The sequence below is a fragment of the Convolutriloba macropyga genome, chromosome 3, assembly GCF_964194025.1.
Source record: "Convolutriloba macropyga chromosome 3, txConMacr16.3, whole genome shotgun sequence".
In the NCBI taxonomy this organism is placed as follows: Eukaryota; Metazoa; Xenacoelomorpha; order Acoela; family Convolutidae; genus Convolutriloba; species Convolutriloba macropyga.
In genome coordinates, this window is record NC_134470.1 from 21,360,022 (window position 1) to 21,365,811 (window position 5,790).

The 5,790-nt window shown below is 30.7% G+C and overlaps 1 protein-coding gene and 1 non-coding gene across 3 annotated transcripts in view; one reads left to right on the forward strand and one right to left on the reverse strand.

Moving 5' to 3' along the window:
* Window positions 1–3,058, forward strand: part of LOC142336057 (uncharacterized) — a 42,656-nt gene extending 39,598 nt beyond the window's left edge. For both annotated transcript variants that reach the window (XM_075384552.1, XM_075384553.1), the window contains exon 8: window positions 2,930–3,058. The gene's annotated coding sequence lies outside the window, so the exon portion shown is untranslated. The remainder of the gene's footprint in view (window positions 1–2,929) is intronic.
* Window positions 884–955, reverse strand: Trnac-gca (transfer RNA cysteine (anticodon GCA)). The gene has a single exon. It is a non-coding gene; the product is annotated as a tRNA-Cys (tRNA).
* Window positions 3,059–5,790: the final 2,732 nt, after the last annotated feature.

A 5,790-nucleotide genomic window follows, 5' to 3' on the forward strand; every position in this document is an offset into this window, starting at 1 on the left:
CGCGATTACGTATTTACAAGAAAATCCTGTATTTATTTCCGCTATCCAAAACCCGCAAACATTATTTGATTTACAAGATAAATATGATACCCTAATTGAGGTCAAGGGTGGTGGATTATCTGGCCAAGCAATCGCCATTCAGCTAGGTATTTCAAGAGCATTATGTCAAATGCAAACATCTTATAGACCATTATTAAAACAAAAAGGTTTTTTAACACGTGATCCTAGGGTTAAAGAGCGTAAAAAATATGGATTGAAAAAAGCTCGAAAAGCGCCTCAATTCTCAAAACGTTAATTACAAAAAACTTCGTTATTTATTTTTATTTTGAATTAAAAGGAGAAAAGAAGTATGTCTCAAAATACAACAGAAATTATTGATAAATTAAAATCATTAACATTATTAGAAGCAGCTGAACTTGTTTCACAAATTGAAGAAACATTTGGTGTTGATGCTTCAGCAGCAGTATCTGCTGGTGCTGTTGTTGCTGCTGCAGGTCCTGCTGCAGGTGGTGAAGAAGCTGTTGAAGAAAAAACAGCTTTTGAAGTTATTATTGAAGATGTTCCAGATGCAAAACGTGTAGCAGTTCTTAAAGTTATTCGTAGTTTAACTTCATTAGGCTTACGTGAAGCGAAAGAATTAACATCTGACTTACCAAAAACATTAAATGATTCAGCATCAAAAGAAGAAGCTGATGAAGCAAAACAAAAACTGGAAGAAGTTGGAGCAAAAGTAAAAATCCAATAAATACTGTTGTAAATCAATTGAAGTTTTTAGTCCAAAAGGACTAAAAACTTTAAATCAAGATCAATAAAAATAAGGAATTTCCGTTCTTAAATTAACTGAGCAAAAACAAAAAATTTTTGCTCAGTTAAAATAATAAAAAGGCGGTACCCAGATTCGAACTGGGGAATAAAGGATTTGCAATCCTCTGCCTTACCACTTGGCCATACCGCCCCTAATATAAGTATAACAAAAAATAAAAATTCTGTCTAGACACCACATCCTATCACACCCACAACTATTGTTAGTTATTTACTGCCTAAACACTAAACTACTCCTAAACCAAGCATTTTGTAGTATTTTATATTAGCCAGTTTTATATATCAGCGAATGATCAAAATAGATTGAATATATATTCAGAAATACTGCGTGCCAATTTAATCTATTTAATAGACTATCATGTCTATATATGGACAGAACCGACCACTGTAAAGTATGGTATGGCATTGCTTTCTACCTTTTTGATTGAAGGAATTTTACCCTATGTCTCGTAAATTTAGCACTTATTCTTTTTTTGTTCCTGAATTTATTGAAGCTCAAAGACTTAGTTTTTTACAATTATTAAAAACAGGAATTCCAACTGAACTTCAAAAACATAATCCAATCGAATTAACGATCTCCGAAAAAAAAAAAGATACGATAAAGAAAAAAAAACTAGATTCGTTTGTTGACATTAACAAGCAATCATCTAAAAAAAAATCTTTAGCTTTAAATGATCTACATAAAATAAATCAAGGCATTTCTGGAAATGGCCAAATAAGCACTTTTTTCTCTCAAAATACGAATTTTGAAAACTTCAATTTTGAAAACTTCAAAGACTACGATGAGAAAGTTAGTGATATTTCTATATCAGAAAATTTCCCTTTAATTCGAGGATCTACTAGAGTTCGTTGTTATCCGGTAAGTAAAGAAGATTCTTTAAATTTATATCTTTTTAAAAAATATTTAACTCCCCATAATTATTTATTCCACGCACTTGCGGATTTTAGGCAACTTAATCCAATGGAACAAGCAAAAGTAAACCCGTTAGCTCAATTAGACTATACTCAAAATTGGCCTTTAGTTAAAACGAAATCACAAACAACTGTCATCAAAACTTCTCCCCAATCGGAGGTAAAGTTTAGATTGAACAATCTTGCAAATACTTTTTTAGAATCTCGTCATGACTTTAGTTTATCTCTGAAAAATAAACTAAAAACAAATCTTCGTGAAAAATTTTTTATTTTTTTTCATGTTAACGGCTATAAATTAATCGCGCCACGTGAAACCATTCAAACTGCTATTTTCAAATTAAAAACGTATTCAGCACCTATTTATATTCCAGCTGAATTAAAAACCTCTTCAAATCAAACCTTATTATCACAATGGGTTTTATTAGGTTATTTACCGTTAATGACAAATCGAGGGCATTTTATTATTAATGGGACAGCAAGAACTGTTTTACATCAATTAGTGAGAAGTATTATTATTATTATTATTATTATTATTATTATTATTATTATTATTATTATTATTATTATTATTATTATTATTATTATTATTATTATTATTATTATTATTATTATTATTATTATTATTATTATTATTATTATTATTATTATTATTATTATTATTATTATTATTATTATTATTATTATTATTATTATTATTATTATTATTATTATTATTATTATTATTATTATTATTATTATTATTATTATTATTATTATTATTATTATTATTATTATTATTATTATTATTATTATTATTATTATTATTATTATTATTATTATTATTATTATTATTATTATTATTATTATTATTATTATTATTATTATTATTATTATTATTATTATTATTATTATTATTATTATTATTATTATTATTAGTATTATAAATGAGTTAATTATAAAACCTTTCACTATTGAGTTATCCTATTAAACTTTTTTTATGAAAACCTTTGCTGTTTATCATAATGAAGAAAAATTTTGAAGTTTTTTTTCCAAGACACGTAATGCAAAGACTTTTGTGATTTTCTTCTTGTAATGGGTCAAACTGACCGTTCCGCAGATTTTTTTTCCCAATTATTTATATGCTACATTTTGAGACAAAAATTAGTATTTTGAAAAATTCCATGTTAATTCTCACAATTTTGTCTTTCTTTTGCAGGCATAGTGGACAGCAGTAAGAACATGGTGAGTAGTCTGTGGGCTCTGAACAAGATAGACAGAGTGTCTGGCAGACTGGAGAGACTGGAGAACAAGAGGAGACTGCAGAAGGAGATGGAAGACAAAAGAGACATCCACAGGAGACGCAAAATGCTCAAACTACTCGCTCTCAGGTTACTTTCTCCACAGCTTGAGGTCCAAGACCAAAAAGACCTCTGATCAGACCGTCCTCAACCATAGTGACCTCTGATGAGATCGTCTTAAACCATAATGACCTCTGATCAGATCGTCTTAAACCATAGTGACCTCTGATCAAGACCGTCTCGACCTCCAGGTGCAATGTAATTCATCTCTGCTCACCATGATGTCTCATGTGCAAATCTGCGCGTAATGAACTTGATTTTTTTAATAAAAAAATTTGGGTACAAATAGTTTTCTCCATTTTGCACTTATCATACTTCTAATAAATATGGATTGATTCATATGGAAATAAAAGGAAGCGGCTATAAATGTGTTAACTTATAGGATTTCAAAAAAAAGGCTTTTGGCCATATGAAATTGCATTTTGGAGAGCTTCCAATTGTCAATGAGTGTAATGAGAAATTGAATTAAAATATCAGAATGCGCTAAGTTTAATGGGTGAATGACTTATATATATGCTATCTCAAAAAGACTAAAAAACCTGACAATTAACAATTTTTCATCACTAAAAAATTCTCGAACCAGATAAACTTTAATCATTGATAATTGTGCTAAGAAAGTGATTTGAATGATTTAACAGCGTGCCAAGAGAAATCTATGCAACAGAATCTTGTGATACTTAAAATAGATAATCTACAACATACTTTATGAGGAGAATGAATTGTTTGATTGATGTCTGAAAAGAAATTTTTTTTTAAAATTTAATTTTACATTGGACTTATAATTTGCCTTTCTTTATTGTCTCTGATGACTCTCTTTCTGAATCGTTTTGTCCAAAAACCAGCAAAACGCTACTAGTTGCTATAAAAGGCTACAGTCAAATTCTGGTTCAAACCAGAGGCAACTCTCATGTTGGGGTAATGATCCGCGTCCGTGATAATCTATCCACACTGCAAAAACAGACTACTGAATTTGATGAAACGTTTTTCGCTGACAGTGGGATAAATGACTACATGTTCAGAATCGTAGCGATCTATAATAGACCCGGAACAAATAAGTTAACGTAAATTGAAACTCTTGGTAAGTTTCTTGAGAGCAAAAACTTGATCAATTTACACATTAATGAGGAGACCTCAATATAAACACATCAGAGGAAAATCTGTTGCCAAAGGTTTTTATCAATGCAATAATTGGAATTGGTTTTAATTATTTCACCCTGGTACCGACGATAGTATCAAATACTATTTCTACATGCCCTGATCATTTTCTTTATCAAAATATACAGGTCAAAAAAGGAAGTTCTGGAAAACAATAATCAATCGAATAATTACCCGTTTATAATTAAATGGCTTGTGAATGCAGGTGCAAGACCTTAGGTTGGAATTTTCAGGAGTACATCTTGTTGGAAATTACGAAATTGATAAACAAGCTTGAAGATGCTTTAGGTTGTGAACAGAGCAAACAGAAAAATACTTGCTGCAAAAAATCAAATTGACAACTTCTGTACCTTCAAAAAATGCTTTTTAAAATGTTCTAAATGACATTGCGCCAATGAAAATGTTTGAAGAAAGCATGAGCTTATAGCTCCTTTGTTTCAATAACCGACTCACAAATATCAAAAATGCAAGAACTCGTGTGCACTAGCTCTAAATAAAAGAAAACTATATCGCATGCTCTCCTGGCGAAATTTAGGAAACTGCGTGATAATTATAAACCAAAAGATCTTTCTATTCAAATAATTCCTTAATTGCATATCAATTCACGACAGGTTTTTAAGCTGCTTAATGAACTCCAGGGGAAAAGGAAAACTCGTGCTTAAATGCATTTTTAGATACATGTAAAACGGTAAACAAACCGACATCCGAGGACATAGCATAAACTTTTAATTGATAGTTCACCAACATTGCTGCAACAGTATCCAAAGACTTAAGTAAAACAGAGTTGAAACCATTAAGTAGGGTTGAACAGTCTAGGTTTCGTTGTAAAGTTGATGACTTTGAGGTGAAGTCAATAATTAAAGATAATCAATCAATAAATCATCGTCAGGAATTGATAATGATAGTAATATTTTTGTCAAGCTGGCGTCAACAGTAGTAATATAATATCTGACTTACCTAATAAATTTTACTTTCCAAGGTTTTATAGTTCCTGTAGATGTATGTAAAGCAAAGGTACACAAGGAGGGTTCTAAAACAGATGAAAACAATTACTGACCAACAACGTTATTACCATCATTTTACTGACCAAAAACCTTTTTACCTTTATTACATTGGAGTGAAAAAATATGAGTGCGCAATGTACAATAGAATGTATAACTATCTGGATTCTCTTTGGGAAATACTTCGGCTTTGGTAGTCAACACAACACGATTGATGCTTTAGTTAACCTCCCCGAAAAAACTAGAAATTCACAAAGATAAAATTTTTTCCGGGATCTTGAGAAGCCTTTTGATTCCGTTGATCATAACATACTTCTATATGAACTTGAAAGGTATGGATTTCGGGGAAACTGACTTGAAACATCGAAAACGAAGAGTACAAGTAAATGAAGCTACATCTAAAAGACTGCCAATATCTCGCGGAGTGCCCCAAGGGTCCATCCTCAGGGCTCTTCATTTTTCCTTATTTATAATAACGACCTACTATGCTCCTGCCCTTCAGTTGTAGCAGTGCTACATACAATGAACAACTCAATAATTTTTAGTGCTATCTGATGCAATCC